This window comes from Pelophylax lessonae, assembly GCF_965119305.1.
Source record: "Pelophylax lessonae genome assembly, chromosome: 7".
NCBI lineage: Eukaryota > Metazoa > Chordata > Amphibia > Anura > Ranidae > Pelophylax > Pelophylax lessonae.
Window position 1 is genome coordinate 276,208,563 of NC_138774.1, and position 27,421 is coordinate 276,235,983.

The 27,421-nt window shown below is 46.3% G+C and overlaps 1 protein-coding gene across 1 annotated transcript in view; it reads left to right on the top strand.

The window, feature by feature from the left end:
• Nucleotides 1-27,421, top strand: part of LOC309559690 (torsin-1A-like) — a 102,049-nt gene that overhangs the window by 73,899 nt on the left and 729 nt on the right. The gene's annotated exons all lie outside the window — the stretch shown is intronic.

A 27,421-nucleotide genomic window follows, 5' to 3' on the forward strand; every position in this document is an offset into this window, starting at 1 on the left:
GGAGGATCCTGCAGACCCCTCGGGGGGTGATCCGGTGGAGATACATGAGTGGCAGGGTCCATGTTAACCCAGGACACTTTTGTCAGAAAAAAAACTTTTTTTTTTTTTTTATGTATCCCCCTAGCGCAATAGCGCCCCTCAGAGTACCTGCTTCTCGACCCCCACAGAGAGAGAGAGGGACCCCCAAGGCTCACCACCCGATGCAGAGAAGTTTCCAACACACTGCAGTCAGCGTTTGTCTTTTACAGACTGGAAAGAGCTGTGTTCGTTTTCCCGGGTAGAAAGGAAGTGGCTCCGCCCCCTGTGTACGCCTTCCGGCGTTCCCAGCTCTCCACGAGGTTAGTTGGGCTCATCAAACATGGCCGCCCCCATACGGGAGACAATAGACTCCAAAAACATGGCGGCCGGCGTGACCTGAGGACATTCATGCACCCGGTCTACAGCAAAATGGCGGCGGATTGCCGAAATCGTTTTTTCCAGCACATCCACCTGCATCTCTGCTAAATGGCGGTTTATCGATCTGCAGGAGGTCCACTACAATTAAGGTAGGATTATACCTCCTATGACTGCTGCAATACTGCAGTCTGCTGGGTAGAGTGTTAGCTCCCAAACCAAGTCCGCTTGCCCACCAAACACATGCTGTATTTTACAAGGGGGACTTTTAGTGTCAGACAGATACTGACCATGTATGGAGGGGCCCATAATTCATACTGCCTCATAACGAGGAAAAAAGGGAACGTTTACTCACCATACCGAACCGACAGGCACCCTCTCTTCACAATACCCTCTCCACCGGGGTGGGGGGTTGTGGACCACTCCGGACGCCTCGACTCTCTGGTTCCTGGCGTCCAAGCGAGACTTTTAACTCGCAAGGTCAGTCCCTCCAATGGGACTCCGTCGCGGCCGACCCAGCGCGGAGCTCTGGTCTGCACGCGCTCGTAAGCAGAAATCGGGGTGACCACTGGATCTCAACATCCAGCCCGTCGCCCGGCCCCGCATACTTACTTGAATGTGTCGCGGCCGACCAAGCGCAATGCCATGGTCTGCGCGCGCTCGTAGGCCGGCTGGGGTGACCACTAGTGTCGCCCAGTCCGGCGTATTTGCTTGAAGATCTCACAGGAAAAAACACTGGAGAAAAACTACCTAAAAAATATTTTTTCTAAAAAAAAAAAAAAAAAATCTTGCCAGGACCAGAGATCCCAGCAAGGAACTTAGGCCCTTACTCCTGACTAGACAGAAAAAAAACTGATGCCTTGGAGCAGAGAGAGGGAGGATATACCCTCTGGGACTGCCCCTAGGGTGGAGCCAGAACGTTTTTTCTTTTCTGCCTAGTCCTACTCCTGCGGAGACAACATAACCCAGTTCTTGTGAATCAAGAAGACTACGTCTGTCAATGAGCGACAGAGAAAGGCCCGTTGGCGCTTCCATGACGCCAGCCAACGCTCACTGACACTGTAAATATTCTGTAGAACACAGAAGTGCTGAATCCTCGACTATTAGTCCAGAAGATCCAGGACTGAGAAGTGTAGAACCCCTGACACCTTTGTGCTGTAGAAGTCACTGAATACTGTCCCCCCCCCCCCCACCCCCACTTTCTCTAGCTTGAGGTAGTATGAAGTAAAACTCTGTATAGCTATACTTGCAACTGACACTCTATACCATTCAGGGCCCAACCGCAGGCGCCCCCTTTAACTTGAACTCTTCAGGGTCCACTGACTATGTACCCCCTCTGTAGCTTCAGGGTCCTCAACCTAGGTACCCCCTTTACAACTAGCTGGCACTGGATCCCAGAACCTCTTCCGGAGTGGTCCCCTCTAACTTCAGGCAGACCTCCAGGGGCAATCCTCAGTACTCACAACCTGTGTAGGCTTTCCTGGGACTGGACCCCTCTCTCGCTCTCCGCAGGCTCTCGGCACACCGGATCCCCTCAGCTCACTCAGCATGCTCTGGATACTTAGGCGACACCCCGAGACATCCACCTTCCTCAGACAGGAGGAGAGACAGCCACACTCTCCTTCCTGGGACTCTGCTCCCACCAAAGACACCCTGTCACGCTCTTCCTCCAAACTTATACCCAATCCCAGAATCCTTTGCAGCCTAATCTGCCTTCTGGGGTAGTTACAAGCTGGAATGTGTCCCCTGATTGGGCTTCCCACACTGCCCTATGAGTAGCCTCTCACAGGAACCAGTGGGGATACTTCTCCCTTCAGCAGGCACATCTGGAAGCCCTGACACCCTACCTAACAAATCACAGCCCTGCTGTTAGGCAGACAAGTCCCACTATATCTTTACCTAGCACCTACTTGTAGGGTGCTACAATGAGAAAACACACTGACCAGACAGAATGGGTCTTATATACCATATAGTACTAAGACCAGCAAGGCTTGTTGACCACCCTGGCCAACCAGCAAGGCTTGTTGACCACCCTGGCCAGGGGAGATTCCATCAAGGGATGTTGTGCCTCGATCCTCAGTATTGGCAGCTCCTTATCCCTTCCATCCATGCGTCCGGGCAGTTTATGGAATAAAAAAGGGGGCTCCAGATGGTGTATTATCGTTTAAAAAGATTTTTATTGTTTTCCACAATAATAAAACAAAAAAACACAGTAAAATGCCAGCAAAGTGGAGCCCATGGGTGGAGAGCGGTGATTACCGTATTGCGTTCCATCCGGCTCCTGTGACGTATACGGCGTGCGTTCCACCTCAAGCACGTTTCATCATAACGTTGACGTCTTCAGAGGGTTGCCATGGCCAGAACTCAGCTTTGTTTCTCGGAGTCATGGCTTCCTGTAGGATTTACCATAGCTATCTTCTTTGCACTGACCGCGTACCTGATCAGTCCCCGCTTCTACTGCGGCCGTCTGGTGGAGTGCTGTGAGGAGATCGCCTATAACAGTACAGGTGAGGGGGGGGGGGGGGGGACCTGACAGAGGAACTACACAGCCCAGCATGGGGGGGGGGGGGTTATTGGTTATTAGCTGTCTCTGATTTCTGAAAATCAATACAGTCAGTGCTGATGGGGGAATCCCTCCTGCGCAGCTATTGTGTTCTTCTGAGGGGGGGGGGGGGGGGCAGGGGAAGCCTTCCCAGGCAGGAGAACACACAGTGATTGTTAGTGGCTATAGATTAACCAGCTGAGATTTGAACCGTTTATGGCTGGCTTTAGGCTGGGTTCTCATTATTGCGAATTGGATGTGGTTTCCCCGCATCCAATTCACATGTCAGGAGATTGTGACCGGCTCTCCTTGGAGCCGATTCACATATCTCTGGAGCAGCTCCGATACGAATTGCACAGAGTCCTGTGCTTCTTCTCGTCCGTTTCAGGTCCAAATTCAGCCAAAAATTGGGACTGAATTCGGGCCTAAAAACAGTGAACAGGGACGCACCGGACCCCTGCGGTAAACTGCTCTGTGCGGCAGTGTGAACCCAGCCTAAAGTGGGGCACACACTAGTAGAAAATCTGCCGACAATTCCCATCCGAGGTACAATCAAACGATTTTCGGCTAGTGTGTACACAACTTTCAGCAGATGATGCCAACATTTTCAATGAAAAAAAACGGAGGGACAAACACCAACATTTTTATCATCTGTCCCCAGCAGAACCAATTTTAATGTGTATGCAGTATGTCCGCAAAAAATCGCATACGATAGACCGCGCATGATCTGAAGTTGCCGACGAACTCTAGGAACAAACGTAACAAGAAAAAAAAAAAAATTGGACGAGAAATTTTGTGAACATTATGCAATGCGGTGAACTAAAAACGGTTATGACCGCTGAGCATGAGAGAGAAAAAAGGATATTTCGTCCGATTTTCGTCACATGTGTACGAGCCTTTAGTCTTGTATGGTGTAATGAGGGGATCATACGACCTCTGTGTGTTTATTTGTGTACCATTGAGGACATTTTCTAACACTTCCTGTCCTGGAGACACAACAAGAAATGGGGGATAATCTCCTAATGTGAGAGGAATTATCCAACCAGTTGCCTTTGGAGCAGGTGTTCGAGATTTCGAGTTTAATATTATTTTAAATGATAAAAGTCTCTGAAATACATATGAATGTTATGTAATAAGTAATGTTTACGAAGGTTACTTCATTATTAGGTCTTGTGAAGGCCACTTTCCTATGTATGTATTTCTATTCTGAGTTTCTATGTCAGTATATTGAGTGGGGCTTTGTGTCTTAACTACAGTATCTCACAAAAGTGAGTACACCCCTCACATTTTTTGTAAATATTTTATTATATCTTTTCAAGTGACAACACTGAAGAAATGACACTTTTCTACAATGTAAAGTAGTGAGTGTACAGCTTGTATACCAGTGTAAATTTGCTGTCCCCTCAAAATAACTCAACACACAGCCATTAATGTCTAAACCGCTGACAACAAAAGTGAGTACACCCCTAAGGAATACTGTCCTGCGGGCCAGGTCTCCAAAGGGAGAGGGATCATGCTCTGCTTCAGTATGTCACAGTACATGTTGGCATTCATGGTTCCCTCAATGAACTGTAGCTCCTCAGTACCGGGAACACTCATGCAGACCCAGACCATGACACTCCCACCACCATGCTTGACTGTAGGCAAGACACACTTGTCTTTGTACTCCTCACCTGGTTGCCGCTACACACGCCTGACACCATCTGAACCAAATAAGTTTATCTTGGTCTCATCAGACCACAGGACATGGTTCCAGTAATCCATGTCCTTAGTCTGCTTGTCTTCAGCAAACTGTTTGTGGGCTTTCTTGTGCATCATCTTTAGAAGAGGCTTCTCTCTGGGATGACAGCCATGCAGACCATTTTGATGCAGTGTGCGGCGTATGGTCTGAGCACTGACAGGCTGACCCCCCACCCCTTCAACCTCTGCACCAATGCTGGCAGCACTCATACGTCTATTTCCCAAAGACAACCTCTGGATAGGACGCTGAGCATGTGCACTCAACTTCTTTGGTCAACCATGGTGAGGCCTGTTCTGATTGGAACCTGTCCTGTTAAACTGCTGTATGGTCTTGGCCACCATGCTGCAGCTCAGTTCCAGGGTCTTGGCAATCTTCTTAAAGCCTAGGCCATCTTTATGTAGATCAACAATTCTTTTTTCAGATCCTCAGTTGAACTACCAGTGACCAGTATGAGAGAGTGAGAGCGATAACACCAAATTTAACACACCTGAGACCTTGTAACACTAACAAGTCACATGGCACCAGGGAGGGAAAATGGCTAATTGGGCCCAATTTGGACTTTTTCACTTAGGGGTGTACTCACTTTTGTTGCCAGCGGTTTAGACATTAATAGCTGTGTGTTGTTATTTTGAGGGGGACAGCAAATTTACACTGTTATACAAGCTGTACACTCACTACTTTACATTGTAGCAAAGTGTCATTTCTTCAGTGTTGTCACATGAAAAGATATAATAAAATATTTACAAAAACTGTGAGGTTTTGTGAGATACTGTATTGAAAGATTGTATTAATATGCCGTATGATGTTTCAGATATATATTTCAGTTCATGCTCATTCTACGATAGACTGTGGCCCCCTTGCATTTACATATTAACGAGCTAAGACTGAAAACCATTCATCCACCTTGGTCAGCAGACAGCCATGTTTTGCATTTAGACGACATGTTAAACCACCTATCCATTCATTCATTTGAACACTTGTCAGTTGGATACTTAGCATTTAGATTACAAGACATGTTCCATAGACTAAAGGCCCGTACACACGTACCGATCGTCGGCATACAAACGTCGGTGGACGAAGGATCTGCCGATTGTACGCGTGTTAGTATGGTGCCTCCGACAGATGTCTGCGCACAATCCGCGGACAAAAGTCTTTCTTGCAAACATGAAAATATTTGTATGCCGACACCAGAACGGACGATTGTTCGCCTGTCAGTACACAATTCGGCCGACAGACCGCAGATTTGCAAGACTGGGCATGCTCAGAAAATAGAAAACACAGGGAAAGTTAACCATTACATGACATCACTTCTGCAGTCGGCGGACAAAATTCTTGTGCTGTCCTTGTGCTGTCTTTGCACTTTTCAGCAGACACCGACATCCCGGGGAGAAAAGAGGAACATTTGTAAGCCGACCATCGGTACGTGTGTACGGGGCTTTACATTAACACAGACAAGCTGAAAACAGACGGACCGACTCTACAACAAAACACCTCATATTGACACAAATGCATAGGGAAACAAAAGCCTTTCATGTACAGTTTATGTGAGATATGTCATATTGTTAAATCATGACTTGTAACCAGTTTCAAGCAGTTTCTGCTGCCGAAATATCCTTTAAATGGGAGCACGAAACTTGAAATAAACAGTTGTGACTGCACTACGTTTGAGTGCTATGTGTTGTCATAACTCCCGGCCGGACGGAGGGTGAATTCATTATCTATTGGGAGGTTAGCAACTGAAGGGCTGTAATATCATCGTGATTGCCTCCTGACGAGAATTGAGCTAACAGTTTTGGTGTCAGAAAGTGAGATCTGCCAAAAACACAGTATGGGGTAAGTGATTATATTTTCTATTATTATTATTATTACTACCCTATACTGTCAGAGCAGATAAACGGTACCCAGTTAACTGGGTCAGAACAGATCAGAACTGGATCAGAACATTCAGGGGTATGTGAGATGATTACAGCCACACACACCTACACAGGTTGAACTGGATGGACTATTGTCTTTATTCAACCTCACCTACTATGTAACTATGTAACTGCTAATTTTAGCACCTCCCGGGAATCTGAGATTCCCAAAGATGGGGTCTGATACTCCAGCGCCTGAAGCGCCAAAGATAAAATGGGGTTTGGAACCCGGTTACAAAGCAGTACTGTGTGTGATGGTGAATTCTCCCTCCAAAACCTTGTATATATTTGTATAGACACTTAAGTGTATTTAGTCGTTATATAAGATTGCATGCCATTGTATAGATGTATGTGGAGATTGTATGTGATATTAAGCTGAGCCTGAAGGTATAAAACTTGCCCACCAAAGGATAGTTAACACCAAACCATAAATTGGATATATATATATAAATCTGATTATTTAGACGCAGGAAACCACATAAATTGGGAAACTAGGTTTTTCCAATAAAGTATAAACACTGACGTCACTACCCCTATATAGATATATATAAACCTCGCTGTTTGTCCTTCCTGTGGGATCTCGTCAAGTTTCGGCTGCGTCTGCTGCAACCATATTGAAGTGGATCAGACAGACTATTGTTCAGGCCTATTCATTAAAGGGTCAGGTTACTCCTTTCCCTGTGAGGGCACGTTCTACTAGAGCACTGAGTGCCTCTTGGGCTTTTCACAAACAGGCTTCTGTGGCTCAGGTGTGTGGAGCGGCGACCTGGTTGTCTGTGCACAATTTTACAAAATTCTACAAAATTGATGTGAAGGCATCCTCGGATGCTGATGAGATTTGTTGTTCTCTTTATGGGGTAAATTTTTGTTTTGGGGCAAGCTCCTGTTGGATTTAAAGATCTTTCTGTTGCCCTGTTGGCTACGTTTTCTAGCCTCGATGAAACGTTAATGGTTGTGGTTATGTTCTTCCCACCCCTCATGCCTACACTGCTATGGGACGTCCCATTGGTGAAGAAACTATGGAGAGCTGCGTCTGTCAGAGGACATAAGAGAAAATTGGATTTTTGTAAGAACTTACCGTAAGATCCTTTTCTCCGAGTCCTCGGACAGAGACGCAGCTCCCGCCCCTCTATTTTGGGGGTTGGTTGTGTCTTCTTTCACTGCTTGCTACAAAACTGATTATTGAGCACAGTGTGTCTGGGGTAATGTCATGAGGGACAGTCCCTATAGGTGTGTCAGGTGAAAGGTTTCTGAAAAGTTTCACTGCCTAGTCTACTTCTGTAGATGGCGCATTACCCATTGGTGAAGAAACTATGGAGAGCTGCGTCTGTCAATGGACTCAGAGAAAAGGATTTTACAGTAAGTTCTTACAAAAATCCAATTTCTCAGTAGCGTTAATAAACATGAAAAAACAGGGACCTCCCTTTCTGGTTCTTGCAGTGATGCTAATAGAGTCATATTTTTAGCCCCTCATCGATATTTGGACTGTTGGAAAGCTATATAGATTACTTAGAAAAAAGAGGAATTTGGGACCAAATTTCCATCTGGACAAAATTTGCAAGATATAGATCCAGGAAACTGTCAAATACTTTGCGTATATCTAATGATAATAGTATTCTCTTCCGAGGCCTTTCCCCATACCAGAAATCAAATCTTTAGACCTCAGTATTTGGTCTGCCACTAACCTGCGTAGAGACAATCTTACTGGGTCTATGTACTGTAAATTTTTGGTTCACAATTTTAGATTGCAGTTTTAAAGAGCTTGGTCTATAATTTGCAATATCACTGGAGTCTTTATGCAACTCCTACTGAAAAGATTCTGTACTTTGCCCACTCATCAGGTTTATCTTTCTAGGGGTTAGGATAACAAACACTGCATAACATAATTTGCTTTGTTTCCATTAGCAATGCAGGGGGTGAACTGATCAACAGAGTGGTGCTGGAATCCGGAAAGAGGAGAGAGGATCTAAAGCTGCAGGATCTGGAGGCTGAGCTTCCTGTCAAAATATTCAACAACAAAAATAGTAAGTGCTGTTGGGCCAGAACTGAACATTTAACCACTTCCATACAGAGCAGTTACACCCCCTTCGGCCCAGACCAATTTTCAGCTTTTGGCGCTCTCACATTTTGAATGATAATTACCCAATCAAATTTTTTATCATTTTTTTTCACACAAATAGAGCTTTCTTTTGGTAGTATTTAATCACCACTGGGTTTTTTATTTTTTGCGATATAAGTGAAAAGAGCGAAAATTTTGAAAGAAAACACATTTTGTTTTAGTTTCTATTATAAAATTTTGCAAATAAGTAATTTTTTTTCATAAATGTGGGCCAAAATGTATACTTCTACATATCTTTGGTAAAAATAACCCAAATTAGTGGTTATTGTGTAGTCTGTGTGAAAGTTAGTCTACAAACTATGGTGCCAATCATTGAAAATTGATCACACCTGATGTACCGATGGCCTAGCTCATTTCTTGAGGCCCTGAAATGTCAGGACAGTACAAATACCCCCCAAATGACCCCTTTTTAGAAAGTAGACGTTCCAGGGTATTTAGTAAGAGGCATGGTGAGTTTTTTGAAGTTGTCATTTTTTCCCAAATTTCTTGGGAAAATTAAGAAATTATTATTTTTTTTTTTTTTTTTTACACAAAATTGTCATAATAAGTTATTTCTCACACACAGTATATGCATACTTGCAATTACACCCCAAAATACATTCTGCTACTCCTCCTGAGTATGGCGATACCGCATGTGTGAGACTTTTACACAGCCTGGCCCCGGGGACATGCATTGAGGAGAAAACGAGCGGCTCGTGCTGGAGCTGCTCATGTGATCGGCTGTGATTGACACAGCCGATCACATGGTAAACAGCCAATTTCATTGGCTGTTTAACTTGATCGGGGATGGGCTCAGTCCGGGGAACGAGCCTCATCCCTAATCGCCGCGCTGCGCGCCCCCGGGGGAGCGCAGTAGCGGCGAGAGCGGGCGGACGTCCTACGGCCGACGAGTCCTTCCTGCCGGCGTCATTTTACAATGGCCCGATATGGAAGTGGTTAAATGTAGAATTTGCTAATTTCAATACATTTTGTGTTGGTTACCTGTCTCCTGGGATTTGTTGTGTCCTATGCTGGAGGCTGCAGGCAAAGCACATCATTACATATTTACATAGTAGTTACATAGTAGATGAGGTTGAATAAAGACATCAGTTCAACGTGTGTGCGTGTGTGTCCGTGGCCTGCTCATTTCCCATAACCCGGATTGTTATCATCTGTGAGTTGCACTTCCAAAAGTCTTTTAAAAGTAGACATACTCCCTGCAGCTACCACCATTTGTGGAAGAGAGTTCCACATTCTCACCGCCCTTACAGTGAAGAACCCCTTACGCAGCATAAGGTTAAATCGCCTCTCCTCTAATCTCATTGTGTGGCCACGTGTCTTCTTGCACTCCTTGGGACTAAATAGTTTTCTACCTATGCTAGGATCGCCATTGATGTATTTGTAGATTGCTATCATGTCCCCTCTCAGGCGTCTCCTCTCCAGGGAGAACAAATTAAGCGCTTGCAATCTCTCCTCATAATTAAGGTCCTCCAATCCCCTAATTAGTTTAGTTGCCCTTCTTTGGACTGTTCAGTTCCAGCACATCCTTTCTCAGGATTGGTGACTAGAACTGGACAGAATACTCCAGGTGTGGCCGAACCAGGGTTTTATAAAGTGGTAGGATTATAGTATTTATCTCTGGAATATATCCCCTTCCTTATGCATGCTAATATTCTGCTGGCTTTGACATCCGCAGCCTGACATTGCATGCTACTGCTTAGTCTATCCTCCACTAGACCCCCAAAATCCTTCTCCATTCTGGATTCCCCCAGAGGTTTCCCCCTAGAGCATAATTCGCTTTTATGTTTTTTTGCCCCCAAGTGTAATACCTTACACTCCTCTACGTTAAATCTCATTTGCCACGTAGCTGCCCACTGATAATTTGTTCAGGTCTTTCTGTAAGATTTCTATATCTTGATGAGAAGTTATTGCCCTACATATCTTTGTGTCATTCACGAAAACTGAGATTAAGCTACTGATTCCATCCTCTGTTATTGATGAATAAATTAAACAAAATTGGTCCTAGGACTGAGCCCTGGGAGACCCCACTTACCACTCTAGACCAGTCTGAATACGCGTTATTTATCACCACCCTTTAGACACGCCCATGTAACCAGTTCTCTATCCACGAACAAACCCTGAGGTCGATGCCTGCAGAACTTAGCTTGTATATTAGACACTGTTCCCCCCAAACGCTTAATGCCATAGCAAAATCCAGATACACAACATCCACAGGTCCCCCCCCCCCCCCCATCTAGCTCACCTCCTCATAAAATGTTACCCTTCCAATAATTTACATACAATTGATGTCAGGCTAACCGGTGTATAGTTTCCCGGAATATCCCCCCTCCCCCCCTTTTTTGAATATTGGTATCACATTAGCTTTCCTCCAGTCACCTGATACAGTTCTTGTCAATATACTGTCTGAAGATTAGGAACAATGGTCTAGATATAACCCTACTGAGTTCCTGGAGTACTCTCGGGTGCAATCCATCTGGTCCAGGTGATTTAGTAGTATTAATGCTATCAAGTCTTTCCTTGATTTCGCCCTCTGATAGCCACTGCGGCAAGTCGTGTGTAAAAACTGAGAAGAAGAAAGTATTTAGCACAATTGCCTTCTCTGTGTCCTCTGTAACCAACCTCCCATCATTGTTAATTATGTGTGCAACCTGCTCTGACCTCGCTTTCTTACTATTAATGTATTGAAATAATTTTAGGGTTTTTTTTTTACTCACCTCTGCTATGTGTCTTTCAAAAAATCTTTTTTTTTTTTTTTTAAATCTGAAAAAAAAAAAAAAAAACTTTGAGAAATCTCACACCATTACAACAAGTAAATAAACAGTGAACATCAACATTGGAAAAATGTTTGTTACCCCACAGAATGCCTCTTATTCCAACAGTAAGAAACAAATACTCATTGGTATGGTGTTATGTGGACTATATGCCTTGGACTAAGAATAGCCTTCCCCCACCCCTTTACCACCAGTCAGTTATGAGGAAACTGCTAGCACTACAACACAAAGTTATGTTAACAAACGGTCCATAATGAGGTCGTTAGGAGCCATTCCCGGGCAGTTCAATCACATTCCCCATATCTTGGAAAACTTTTGCGGAGAGCGCCTATGTTGGTAGATAACCTTTTTCATGCGGAGAGTACTACCCATCTGTTCCAACCACATCCCGTACCTTGGGGAGTCCGGTGCTACCCAATGTCACAGGATAAGCAAACTGGCTTGAAAGAGAGCCCAAGTGGCGCCCTCCCTCAAAAACGTATCCTCCACTACCTGGTCCAGGATGCACAGAATACATTGTCAGGGATCCCTAAGGAAATCCACCCCCAGGGCTCTGGTAATAGCAGATATCACAGCGGACCAGTATCTGTGCAGCTTTGGACATCTCCACATCAAATGAATTAAGTCCCCCGTCGACACCGTCCACAAAGGTCATCGGCACGGAGGCCCATGGCATGGAGTTTCAAGGGAGTATGATGCACTCTAAGTAGGATGTAAAGCTGGGAGACCTGGTGAGATACATTTAGGGAACAGACGCGTACCGCCTCCAAGGCCTCCTCCCACTGCTCACCCGGGATCTCCCCCACATCAGTGCTCCATTGGTCACAAGCCCTGCCAGGGTATTTTTCCAAAAATGTACTTAGTAGTGAGGCATAGCAACTGGATATGAACCCTTTGGTGTCAGTAAATTGCTGCATAAGGGAGAAGACAGGGGTCGGGGACAAGAATAGCTATCCCAGGGCGACCTGTGCCCGCACCGCATTTTGTAGTTGCAAATAGAACCGCATGTTATCCGGAATTAAAAAGCGGTCCTGGAGTTGCTCAAAGGGCAAAAGGGACCCTTCCCATAATATATGCGTGAGATGAGTCACTCCAAACGCACGCCACCTACCTGCCTGGTCTAACTTACTCAGTTCAGGGTACGTCTGATACCAAATCGGGCTGAACTTCGTATACCCCAAGGCTTGCTGAATCCGTTTGGTTTTGTCCCATACCTTTTGGAGGAGTCGATACGTAGGGTAGCAGCTATTTGATTTGACAAAAAAAGTGGCGCCTCCACTCCCTCCGGTATCCCACATGCACAAGTGAACCTCTGCATGACCGTTAGCGACGCGCCGGCCCGCGTCCCCTAGACCACGCCCACCAAGTGTTGCAGCTGGGAGGCCAAATAGTACAGCCATGGGTTAGGGAGAGCAAGACCACCCCCGTCGCGGGGTTTCTGCAGCTTTTCCAGGCATATCCTTGCCGCCTTTCCTTTCCACATGAGGGACCTGAATAGGGTATTCACGACGCGAAAGGTTTTCAGTGTAATTACAACAGGGGAGTTATGGAGGAAGTATAATAATTGCGGCATCAAGATCATCTTAATAAGATTCACCCTTCCCCAGTGGCGGACGGTCGATAGGGGGCGCAGGTGCGCGCCGCCCCCATCATCTTCAAAGAAAAAAAAATTACCATTTAAAGCCCACTATGGGGTGCCGGACCTATTTCTGGCTATGGGGGGGGGGGGTGTTTGGCATTCCACGTGGTGCCAGGCAGAGGCGCCGATTGGCAGCCGTTCCCCCACTAGTCCTGTCCTGGCTATAATTGGTCCAGACTCCAGCCTGGACCAATCATTCAGGACATCCCGCCTGACGTCGTTGGGGGCAGTGCCGGTGCGTGCGTCAGTCACTCACCATCATCGCCCGACTCCGTCACCTTCCCGCCGCCGTCAAAGCGAAGAGAGGAGCAGCGCGCCGTGGACGTCTCGCAGTCTGAGTGTGGAGTCACAGGACAGGAGTCGAGTCAGCGAGCCAGCCCACTGCCCAGGAGAGCAGGTAAGTGAACAGTAAATGAAGCCGCTGCAGTGCGATGCCATGCCCTTACCATGACCTGTGCCATGCCCTTACCATGACCTGTGCCATGCCCTTGCCATGCCTATACCATCACCTGTGCCATGCCCATACCATGACCTCAAAGTCACGCAATTTTTTACAGCATTTTTTGCCACGAAGCAATACCCATTACATTTTTCTTTTTGCGCCCCCCCCCCCCCAAAAAAAATTTTTGAGCACCAGCCGCCACTGCCCTTCCCGCTAGCGAGAGCCAAAGTTTATACCATATTCAGATTTTGTCACGGAAGCTCATTAAGAGGGGACTTATGTTGAGTAGGCTATACTGAGTCGGGTCCGCAGAAACCATCACCCCCAGATATTTGAGTTTATGGACCACGGGGACCGGGCAGAGAGATCCCAAGGACGGAGCAGTATACTTATCCAACTGCAAAAAGTGCTGATTTGGACCAGTTTATGGTGAGTCCGGAAAAGCGACCAAACTCGGTAATAACAGTCATAACTTCCCTCAGGGAATTGTCTGTGTCACCCAACGTCAGGAGCATATCATCTGCGTATAGCAGGACTTTGTCCTGATGGGGGCCGTAATGAAAGACTACGATAGAATTCTGGGCTCTAATGCATGCCGCAAGGGGTTCAATAGCTATAGCGAACAAGAGAGGGGAAAGTGGACATCCCTGCCTCATTCCCCTATCCAAGCTGAAACAGTTATAAATCCTGCCCCCCTCCCATATGGAAGCCTGTGGCTGATGGTACAGCAGCTTTACCCATGACAAAGATGGAGCCAAATCCGTAGATTTCTATTACCGCCCAAAGATAGTTCCATGCCACGCTATCAAACTCCTTATTGGCGTACAGTGATAGCAGTGCCCTCTCTCCCACATTATCCGCCGGTGTTTGGATTGCAACAAATAGTCGACGAAGGTTAAGAGCCGTGGACCTATTGGGCATGAAGCCCGCCTGGTCTTCATGGATTATATGGGTTATGACCGTATTTACTCTGCGTGCTAATACCTTAGCCAATAGCTTGACATCCGCCTGGAGCAGGGAGATGGGTCTATAGGATCCCGGGTCCGTGGGAGGTTTATCTGGTTTGAGCAGTAACACAATGCTAGCCCTGGACAGATTCCGGCAGTACCCCCTGTCTCCCTAGCGGTCTGAAACACCTCCAGCAGCTTAGGCAGGAGCAGCCCAGAAGTGCCAATGGGGAGACCATCATCCCCGGGTGCTTTAGATCCCCGGAAAGAGGGCCACAGTTTCCAACAGCTCCTCCTCAGTAAGTGGGGCCGCCAGCTGGTCCCGTTGTTCCTCCGTCAGCTTTGGGAGAGGAATGTCACTTAAATAGTCCTGCAATTCCTCCGGGCTATAGGTAACCTGCGAGGAGTACAGATCAGTGTAGAATCTCACAAGTTCAGCCATAAACACATTCCTGCGTATTCACCAGACAACCGTCAGGCAGCTTAAGGGCCCCAATGGGGGGAACCGAAGGGCGCGCCCCCACTAACCGTGATAGCAGGCGGCCCGTCCGCTCCCCCTCTTCATAAAAGGTTGTTTTTGCAAAGAAGCGTTTTTTGTCCACCTTGGAGCGGACTTCCACAACCCACACCGATTGTGCTGATAACCATGCCGCCCTCGTATCATCATTGGGGTTGGCTATATATTCCCCCTCCAACCTTTGTGCACATTGGGATAATTGTTCCTCAAAGTGTTAAGATTTCGTCTGGACCCTCTTAATGTTGGCTATTAAAACCCCACGAAGAAAGCACTTAAAAGGCATCCCACCTCATGATCACATCCCCGGAGTGGTCGTGCTCCGCAAAGAAAGTGGCAATGGCCGCCGGAATGTCGGTGTCCGGCAGAAACAGTTTCAGCCAGAAGGCATTCAAGCGCCACTGTGCCCTGCTCAAAGCCACCTGTGGCCGTACCAGTAGCCAGACCACTAACGGAGAATGATCCGAGATCCCTCTCCGGGCATACTCTATCCCTTCCACAATGGGGAGGGCTTCCCTATTACCTACACATAAATCAATACAGGACAAGGAAGAATGCGTCTTCGAGAAGCAGGAGAACTGGACAGAGTCAGGGTTTTTCAGGCGCCATACCTCAGACCAGTCCACCTCCACCAGGAAGCGGGAGAGAGCCGTGCCCCTGGCAGAGGCCTGGGAGGAGGAGGGAGGATGTCTATCCCTGGCAGGGTCCAGTATCCCATTAAAGTCTCCAACAACATAGAGAGGTATTCCCAGCTTGTCCATCGCAAATTGCAACAATTCCCTGGAGGACCTCAGAGGAGAACGGAGGTCTAACATATACTATCGCTAGTACACACGTGACTTGAAACAGCATACAGTGTAAAAATATAAATCTCCCCTCCGAGTCGACCTGCACCCCCAACTCCTGAAAAGCCAGAGACCTGTGAATCAGAACACTGACCCCCTTGGAGTATGGAGTGGGTGGAGTGGTATCCCCAGCCCACCCATGAGTACCGAAGACACCCCACAGAGTCCCCCAGCAAATTACCTTTAATGGCCGGGTGACACTTTTGCTTTTGCAGTTGGTGTGCCACCATAGCCCTTTTCAGTGGGCACCCCAGGCCACGAACATTCCACGAAACTACCAGTACACCTGCCATGGCAAATAACATGAAAAATAAAAGACTCCAGCCCGAGGACCCCGTCCGCAGGTACCAGATCGGAAACATATGTGTTCAACGGGGCAAGAAGTGTGATAGATCCAAATAAGCAATCCAAATGAGTGAACTTGGCATTAGTTTTCCCAATCCAAATGGGTAAACTTGGCATGAGTTTTCCCAAAAACAAACTTGATGTCAGAAGAACTGTGTCTCAGTAGGTCAAGGCACAACGGTGCCTCGACAGAAATCTGGTAATGAATGGGCGACCTAGTCCAGACAAACTTTGCAACGGCCGAACAGTCCAGTAGAGGTCTTCCATTATGTGCATACAAATAACCAGGAACCAAGTCAGAGCTAACATTCGACGTTACATTCTATAGTTGGAGCCGTGCATCGATAAACGTCCCCGGCCGGGTCAGTATCAACCCCCACGTGTGATCACACCCACAGTGAAGAAAAAATGATAACAAGGAGGTCCGGTTGCTCGGTTAGTCCCCCCTCACTCACCGGGGTCTTCACGTTGCCTGTGGCGGAGAGAGGGCTCGAGTATATTCAGCCAATTCAATAAATGTTGCCCTTTGTTTTTGAACCTCCGCCGAAAAGTCCGGGTAAAAGGACACTGGCTCCGTTGAACCCAATGTCCGCCTTTTCGCGGGCAAGGCGTAGCACCTTCTCCCTGTATCTGTAGTGTAGGATTTTAGCTAGCATGGGCCTGGGGGCATTTCCAGGTAGGGCCTTAGTAGGGACCTGATGTGCCCGCTCCACCGCAAACGGGGGAGAAGCACTCCCATCCAAAAACCTCGCCTAGCCAGGTTTCAACGAAGTCTGTGGGGTCCCTGCCCTCCACCTTCTCTGGGAGCCCCAAAATGCATACATTGTTCCGTCGCAGGCGGTTCACGATGTCATCCGTTTTGTCCTCATTAGCCTGCACTTGTCTTGCAGTTGCCCTGGATTCTGTTATCAGGGCAGGCACCTGGTCCTCCAGGTCGCAGATGCAGCTTTCTGCGGTCTTGGTGCATTCGCGTATTTTTTGTAAATCCTGTCTAAGAAGGGTGACCTCCTTAGTAAGACCCCCCAGTCTGTCCTTTACAGTATTCACCAATGCAGTGCACTTATGCACCGCTTGTAATATTTGGCCCAGGGTAGGTTGATCCTCCTCCATCATGTCCCCCTCTGGCTCATTATCCAGTTCAGGCTGCGAAGGGATTCCTGTGTCTCCTAGGCCCTGTATTGTGTCCCCAGGTACCTGCATGTCTTCAGGGTGGGCAGAGTCTGCAGCGCTGGCTCCCTTTATGTCACACAGCTTCTCGGCATTAAGAAGAATGTCCCCAGCATTGTCCCTGCCTGCAGGGCGAGAAGTTTTGGGTTTTGTGCCAGTGTCCCGTGTCTTCTCCGGGCCGCGGGAGGTGTGCTGCGGTGTTCCTGGGCCGGCACCATCTTGGCTGGCTGGGACAGTGACACTGCCTTCTTTTAATTTGCTCCCGCGGGTCATGGCAGCACCCGAGCGCAACATGCAGGGTATCGCTGTATCAGGGGGGGTTCCCAGGAGACAGAATCTGGTATTCAAGTCACAGTAGCCGGCCGGGGCAAGGAGGTAATTACCGGATCAGAGGCGGGAGCTCCGCGAGATGTGACTGCTCACATGCCCGTGCGGCCACGCCCCCTTCTAAATCATTTTTAGCCGTCCTGATTCCGTTTTTTACATTCAGTAATTCTGTCATTTTGAAATAAGTAAGATGGATAGCCATTTAGTGCTAGTGCTAAGCATGTGAGCCTGGGCACGTGCACGAAGACAGGAAAAGGGACAAATTCTGGAACATTGAGTTGCTTTTTCTTTCAGGAGATAGTACAGGCAGTCCAGTATAACTTTTTTTTTTGCTAGTGTCCTTAGGAAAATGGACATTCTCTATTCTCTGAGGGAAGTAAACCATTTCCTATTGTAATTTTTCATTTTGTCAGGATTTTTTTCTAAGATCAAGATTCTTTGTTGCAACTTTCTTCAGCTTTGCCCTGGGGACAGCACACAAACGTCAACACCAGCATCAAGAAATAGAAGTTGGGCTGGCCGGTAATGTTGCCTTCTAAGCACTGGACCCTGCTTTAATGCTCATCTAGGCAGACAGGCAACACCATAGCCGTAGGACTTGATAAAGCGCATGTGCGCAAAATGCGTAGTCACCGTAACGGCTTGCTTGTGTTCACACTGGTTCCTGCACTTGAGTGGCATCACTTCCGGACACCACGCTACCCTCGGTGATCCAGTGTGATGGCTCTCACTCGCCGGCGGCATCCGGCAAGGATCACCTTCCTACTCCATGGCGGGTCCCATCCCCTGGCCATCCATACCACCTTCGAGAAGTACAGCGTTGGTTTACGTCGTAATTTGACATTTGGCATCTGTCATCTCTCAATGCCCTCACCGCCATCAAGACCATTTCTCAGTGGTTCTCAACCAGGGTTCCTCCAGAGGTTGCTAGGGGTTGAGCAATTTCTGCCTCTCAGATAAGTTCCCACTGACACCACTGATCTTTTTAGCTATCTGGAAGAAGGTAATTCTTCCCAATGTCCACAAGTGTAAAGAACATTCATTCCACTGACTAATGTATCATGAGTTGTAAATATAGTCATTTTTAGCAGGGGTTCCCTGAGACCTGAAAATTAGTTAAAGGGTTCCTTTGTGTTGAAAAGGTTGAGAAAGGCTGCCATATGTGGTAATGTGCCTGCAATCCCTGTTTTTAACCACTTGCCGACAGCCGCATGACTATTTACTGCGGCGGTTAGCCCCGTACAGGCAAAGTGACGTAGGGCTACGTCGCTCGCCTACAAGCCTCTAGGGGGTGAGCTCCCGCCCCTGCTCATTTCCTAACATGTCCGCGCGAGTGACCGGCGATGTCCGCCGGTCACCCGCGTGCAGAGAGAGAAAGGCAGGCGGCTAATATAAACAAAGCCGCCTGTCCTTCTCCCTGATCTAACTGCAGAGATCATACGATCCTGCTATGTGTGGTTACATCACTAGCCATGCCCCTAGGGACACACTTAACCCCTTGATCACTAATAAAGTTAACCCCTTCCCTGCCAGTGTCATTTTTACAGTAACAGTGCATATGTATAGCACTGATTACTGTAGTAATGTCACTAGTACCCCCAAAAGTGTCAAAAATGTCAGTCAAGGGTCCGATCTGTCAGCCGCAATGTCACAGTCCCGCAAAAAAAAAAAAAAAAATAAAATCGCAGATCACCGCCATTACTCGTTAAAAAAAAAAACCCAATAAAAATGACAAAAATCTTTCCCTTAGTAAATGCAATAACTTTTGCGCAAACCAATCAAAATATGCTTATTGCGATTTTTTTTTTTTAACCAAACATATGTAGCAGAAAACAAATTGGCCTAAAATGTTAAAAAAATTTTGATTTTAAATTTTTTTGGGGGGGAATTTCATATAAAAAAAATGTGAAAAATATTGTTTTTTCAAAAATTGTCGCTCTTTTGTTTATAGCGCAAAAAAAAAAAAAAAAAAAAAAAAAAAATCACACAGGTGATCAAAAACCACCAAAAGAAAGCTCTGTTAGTGGGAAAAAAAGGACGTCAATTTCATTTGGGTACAGCGTCGCACGACCGCGCAATTGTCCGTTAAAGTCACGCAGTGCCGAATCGCAAAATAGGGTCTGGTCTTTGAGCAGCCAAATCCTCCGGGGCCTAAGTGGTTAATACATGTCCAATAAATCGTTATTACCTATGGACCGCTGCCTGCAGATCCTCCTTTGATACCACATTGTCATTCCTGTGCGCTGTCCAATTTTGTTGCTCAATTCCTTTGCATCCACATCCTATGCCTGGGACTGGCAGTGGCAGCACAGGGATTTTCTCTTGGGCATCCAGTGTCTTCGTGGTTATTCCCTCTACAGGGGGTCTTATTTATTAGCACCTAGACTTCATGTAAATAACACCATAGGTGTGACTTACATCAACCATCAGGGAGTAACCAGACATCTCTCCACTCAAAGCAAATCTTTTTTTGGATTGGGTGAAACTACACCTTCCAGCTCTGACTGCCATGCACATTCCGGGATTTAAAATTTGGCTGGTGGACTTCCGTCACAGTCTAAACTCTGGAGAGTGGTCTTTCACCTCAAGGCATTTCTGGACTTTGCTTGCAAATGGGGGGCATGGGGAATGAACCGCCTAACTTCCAGGTTCAACAACAACCAGAATTGGTTTGTCTCAAATTCCACTTATCTTAAAATGTGATAGTAAAAATAACTGCGCGCCTATGGTATATATGTTATGTGGTAAGCTGCACGTTTCAAATAACTATAAATAGTTATGACAAAAAATCAATTTTCAAAAAACTGCGCTATTCTATATATATATATATATATATATATATATATATATATATATATATATATATATATATATATATATATATATATATATATATATATATATATATATATATATACACATATATACATATACATATACATATATATACATATACATATACATATATATATACACATATACATATATATATATACATATATACATATATACATATATACATATATACATATATACACACATACACACACACACACATACATACATATATATATACACATACATATACATATACACACACAATGTTGTATATGCAACTGTTTCATGGGATAAATATTAAAAGTATATGGAAAAACCAATATGTGTAGTGCGGAAATTGCTTACCCTCTATATCATGTTTGGCCAATAAATAGCAATACAATTTACCTAAAACACTCCCATCATATAAAACCTTTGTAAATATTCAATTTATAATTCCAATTCTATAATTATTAAAAACTTATTAAATATCATAAAATGGAAGAGGAAAAACGTTGGTATATTAGTGCGGGAAGAGTCTTAGATAAGGTGCAATGGTGCAAAGAAAGTCTCTGTATATTCGTGACAATATTGTGCTCCCTCGCCGTTCACCGCTGGTGCTCAAGTGGTAAGAAAACTCACTTACCAGACGAAGTGGATTCCTGATGGCGTACGCCAACAAGGAATCAAACCAGGCTTGGTTATTGTGTCTCCCGGCTCCTAGCACTCGGGTCCCCCGATCGTGGGCTGTTCTCCCAGGTGGGTGTTTGACACACAGACTCCTTTTCTCCCAAACGGTATTGTGGCTCTCAGAGTGGAAATATAAACAAAAAGGACTTCCCCCCCCTCGTGCAGAGTGTTAAAAAAAACTCTTTTTTATTTCCACATCAAATAAAATGCTGTGAGCAAATCTTTAAAAGCCATTCCGGAATGTGCAAACAAAATGCTCATTTAAAACTCTAGTGCAATAAAACCAAGTCCACTTCAGTGTGAAAAAAACTCTCAAATACGAACAGTCTGTAATGACAAAAAATGCAAGGATAATTTTGCCCCTGTCCTCACGGGTGCAGCTCCAGCCTCTCGGTCGGACGTTTTCCGTGTGTAGCGGTAACCTAGCCGGACCCGGAAGCGTGGTCTCCGGCGTGCGTTCCACCTGCGGACTCTGGGCGGGGCAACGTGCGTGCCAACTTGACGCGTTTCGTCAGAATGTGACATCTTAAAGCCTTCACAGTGGATGATCTGGTGACTCTGTAGATCAGTTAAAGTGGTATTAAACACAAAAGCAAACCTTTTTTTATATTGCAGTTTACAAATCCTTATATGTGATGGCTGCATTCATTTTCTTTTTAGGCTTTCTTTCCTTTATTTTCACCCCGTATTCTAGCCAGTAAGTCTATTGCTTTTCAAAATAATAAGTTCTCTCTCTCTCTCAAATGAAGCAAAAAAAGGGAGGAGCGCAATCAAAAATTTAAGAAGTGATATACATCGCTTAAAGTGTACAATAAGTACATTACCGACTCACCCAAGTAATGGGTGGGGTTCTCTGAGCCAGGGCAAGCAATGAAAAAATAATATTAACTTGAGCTTAAGGGAACTAAAGTTAAAAAGGGAGGCTCCGAATGGATACTCACTGCAGCATATGTACAAAACACGGTTTTATCGATACAAAATTCCAATAATTACCAAAAAGCAAAATCAAACCTTCACCACATCATTAATAAAACATTCATGACAACGTTGTCAGGAACAACTACAAAAACAAACCAGGCTCTCAAGCATACTGGGAGACTGACAGCAGTTGCAAATTTATGAGGGCAAACCAGCAACTCAAGGGTGGCAACTGGTGGCAGATGTATAGGACAGTGGCCAGATGAAAAATGACGCAAAGGGGGCCACAGATGACCAACAGTCCATAGGTGGATAGACCATGAGTGGATGTAACAATTCTATGGTAAAGGCGGACTGCAGACTTCAATTGAGTGGGAGGCACCTAAACGCACATGTAATGAGCTCATGTAGCAGTAAGTAAGCAAACACAGAGAGCGAGCATCAGGGGTGGACTGGGGTGGGGGGCAGGGAGGCAATTGCCCTCCAGGCTGTTCTGATGCCTCGTAAAAAAAAGGCCGCTTGCTCCGCACCGCTTCCACCACTGCAGACAGGCATGACACCCGCCGGCCGCTGCTAAACTGTGATATACTTGCAGAGCTGCAGCGGAGCAGTGCGGGTATAATGTGTGCACTCCTGCACCGGACCGGCAAAAGTCCAACACAGTCACTTCCCTGTCAGGCAGAGTGATCTCCGCCCGTCAGGTGCTTCCTAGTCCTGGCCTGGCATGATGTCATTCAAAGGCCGGGAGGTGGGAAGAAATAACAGAGGAGAGTTTGCAGAGGCTAATACACCTTACCTAAGGCACTGTTGTGTCAGTGTCTTAGCTGTGTGAATTGGCTGGAGTGATTAACTCGTTGGGTGGGTGGGGTTCATTTACAATGCTGTTTGTAATATGCAGCATGGAGGGGGTTAATGTACTGCCACTGATGCAATAGTGTACAGTGGCAGTTAATAACCCCTTTGTGCTGCATCAGTAGTGTTATTTAACCCCTTTGTGCTGCATTAGTGACAGTGGCACCAGTGGCAGTGTTAATTAACCCCTGTATGGTGCAGCGTGAATTGGTTTATAAACACTGACACTGGTGCCACTAATGCAGCACACACACAGGTTAATAACTGCAACTGGTTACTAACGCATCAGTGGCCAGTGGTGTATTTTATTTTTGTGCTGCCCTAGGCAAGACTAAGATCAAGCATCCCCCCCCCCCCCCTAAATTTGTCCCACCCCAGCCGTAGTATACTGTTCTTGTCTCAGGATCTGATGAGGAAGCCACAGCTGTTCAGAGAATGGCTGCAGCTTCCTCTTTAGACCCTGAGACATGAGGGCAGAGGATGGGATCAGTGGGATTTTGGACGGGGTCGGCAGGGCAGAGGATGTGGCGGCACTGGTGGGCACTAATCAGGAGCAATGATGAAGCTGTACTGATAGGCGGCACAGATGGGCACTAATAGGCAGCACTGAAAAGCTGATTGGGGGCACTGATAGGCTGCCCCGATGCGGAACAATAGGCTGCCCCGATGGGCACTGATCAAGCTGCACTGATGAGCACTCTCATTTTGGAAGCCAAATTTTTTTGGAAAATTGTGAAAGTAAATATTTATATATATTGTGTATATACAGTATCTCACAAAAGTAAGTACACCCCTCACATTTTTGTAAACATTTTATTATATCTTTTCATGTGACAACACTGAAGAAATGACACTTTGCTACAATGTAAAGTAGTGAGTGTACAGCTTGTATAACAGTGTAAATTTGCTGTCCCCTCAAAATAACTCACACAGCCATTAATGTCTAAACCGCTGGCAACAAAAGGGAGTACACCCCTAAGTGAAAATGTCCAAATTGGGCCCAATTAGCCATTTTTCATCCCCGGTGTCATGTGACTCGTAAGTGTTACAAGGTCTCAGGTGTGTTAAATTTGGTGTCATCGCTGTCATTCTCATACTAGCCACTAGAAGTTCAACATGGCACGTCATGGCAAAGAACTCCCTGAGGATCTTAAAGAAAGAATTGTTGCTCTGCATGAAGAAGGCCTAGGCTATAATAAGATTGCCAAGACCCTTAAACTGAGCTGCAGCACTGTGGCCAAGACCATACAGCGGTTTAACAGGACAGGTTCCACTCCGAACAGACCTCGCCATGGTCGACCAAAGTAGCTGAGTGCACATGCTCAGCGTCATATCCAGAGGTTGTCTTTGGGGAAATAGATGTATGAGTGCTGCCAGCATTGCTGCAGAGGTTGAAGGGGTGGGGGGTCAGCCTGTCAGTGCTCAGACCATACACTGCACATTGCATCAAATTGGTCTGCATGGCTGTCATCCCAGAAGGAAGCCTCTTCTAAAGATGATGCACAAGAAAGCCCACAAACAGTTTGCTGAAGACAAGCAGACTAAGGACATGGATTACTGGAACCATGTTCTGTGGTCTGATGAGACAAAGATAAACTTATTTGGTTCAGATGGTGTCAAGCGTGTGTCGTGGCAACCAGGTGAGGAGTACAAAGACAAGTGTGTCTTGCCTACAGTCAAGCATGGCGGTGGGAGTGTCATGGTCTGGGGCTGCATGAGTGCTGCCGACACTGGGGAGCTACAGTTTGTTGAGGGAACCATGAATGCCAACATTTACTGTGACATACTGAAGCAGAGCATGATCCCCTTCCTCGGGGACTGGGCCACGGGGCAGTATTCCAACATAACGACCCAAAACACACCTCCAAGATGACCACTGCCTTGCTAAAGAAGCTGAGGGTAAAGATGATGGACTGGCCAAGCATGTCTCCAGACCTAAACCCTATTGAGCATCTGTGGGGCATCCTCAAACGGAAGGTGGAGGAGCGCAAGGTCTCTAACATCCACCAGCTCTGTGATGTCATCATGGAGGAGTGGAAGAGGACTCCAGTGGCAACCTGTGAAGCTCTGGTGAACTCCATGCCCAAGAGGGTTAAGGCAGTCCTGGAAAATAATGGTGGCCACACAAAATATTGAGACTATGGGCCCAATTTGGACATTATCACTTAGGGGTGTACTCACTTTTGTTGCCAGCGGTTTAGACATTAATGGCTGTGTGTTGAATTGTTTTGAGGGGACAGCAAATTTACACTGTTATACAAGCTGTACACTCTCACTACTTTACATTGTAGCAAAGTGTCATTTCTTCAGTGTTGTCACATGAAAAGATAGAATAAAATATTTACAAAAATGTGAGGGGTGTACTCACTTTTGTGAGATACTGTAACCTTTCAGTAAACACCATTCATCCCTTTTTATTACTGAATATGTCTGAACCCATGGTGTCAGAGGACTTGCATGGTCGGGACAACCAGTGGAGTACAGATTCAGCAAGCGGCCCTTACAGGGGTAGCGCTAAACCTATTTTTATTAAATTTAAAAGGCAATTGGTACTACACTATTTTACACCCTAGGCAAGACCAGCTACTTGCGCCTCCCCCCCCCCCCAAATAAAAAGGGAAGGGGTTAAAAGCTCCTCTATGTCATATCCAGTGACCCTGATCTGATGGTTCCTCCATGTAATGCTGTCATACCCAGGGACTCCCATATTCCTCCATGTCACACCTGGGGACCCTGATGTCCCCCTATATCACACCCAGGGACCCTAATGTTTTTCCATGTCACATCCTGGGACCCCAATATTCCTCTATGTCATGCTGTCATACCCACTGACCCCGATGTTCCACCATGTCACACCCAGGGACCCCTGTGTTCCTCCATGTCACGCTGTCATACTCAGTGACTCCATGTCACACCAGGAGCCCCTGATGTTCCTCCATGTCACACCTGGGGACCCTGATGTTCATCCATGTCACACCTGGGGACCTCAATCCCCCATGGCACACCCAGGGATCCCAATTCCTCATTGCACACCTGGTGAACCCAAACCCCTGCTACACTCGTGACCCCCATCGCCCTCTCCTGGACCACAGTGCTCACCGTAGCTTCAACCGGCTCCTGGTGGAGGGAGAAGCAGCAGTCAGAGAGCTCCACACATCCTTCATCACCAACCTCCTTAGACCATTCCTGTGCCTTGTCTTTTGCTCCAGTAAAGGTGCCGCCCTCCAGTGCCGAGCTCCGGCTCAGGTTCAGCTCTCCTCCGCTCCCTGCTCAATACCGACCCAGGGAAATGAATGGCTGCCCACCAGTTCTGTGTAGAGAGTTACATCCTGCCCAGGGTTTATGCCACTCAGCTCCAGACAAAGAGGAGGATCATGCAGGCAGCACTGCAGTGGGCTCCCTTCCCTTCCTCATGGATGCGCCCCTAGGTGGCTGCCTAGTTTGCCTAGTGGAAGCACCGGCCCTGCACATGTACATAAACATAAATTGCGCTATACATAGGATTCCCAAAAAAAAAAAAAAATTAAAATGTAACATTTTAGGGCAATTTGTTTTCTGCTACATATTGCGCAAAACTATGGGAAAGATTTGTCGTTTTTATTGTTTTTTACTAGTATGGGCGGCGATCTGCGATTTTTTGCGGGACTGCGACATTGCGGCGGACAGATCGGACCCCAAACTGACATTTTTGACACTAGAGTGATCAAATATCACCAAAAAACTATTTGTGGGAAATAAAGGACATCAATTTTTTTTGGGTACGGCGCCGCACGACCACGCAGTTGTCAGTTAAAGCAACGCAGTGCCGAATCACAAAAAAATGGCCTGGTCATTAACTACTTGCCGACTGCCAACAGTAATATTACTGCGGCAGTGCGTATCCCCTGGGTCCAGCGATGTAGACCTACGTCGCTGGACTCCTAGTGTTTCCGGCGGCGCACGCGCATTGCCAGAGATCGTCAGGGAAAGTGTGAGAAGACTCGACCTGCTTATGTAAACAAAGAAGGTCTTCTCAGAGACAGGCGGAGGAGATCACAGGATTCAGCATAGCTGAACCTGCGATCTCTATGTCTGTCACACGTCAGTAAGCATGAGGCATACATTTAACCCCTTGATCACCAACAGTCTTAACCCCTTCCCTGGCAGTGTGATTACAGTAACAGTGCATATTTTTAGCACTGATTACTGTAGTAATGTCACTGGTACCCCCAAAAAAGTGTAAAAATTATCAGTTAGGGGTCCGATTTGTCCGCCGCAATGTCGCAGTCCCGCAAAAAAATAAAAAAAATAAAAAAAATAAAAAAAATCGCAGATTGCCGCCATTACTAGTTAAAAAAAAATAAAAAAATTACATAAATCTTTCCCGTAGTTAGTAAACGCAATAACTTTTGCGTAAACCAATCAAAATACGCTTATTGCAATTTTTTTTTTACCAAAAA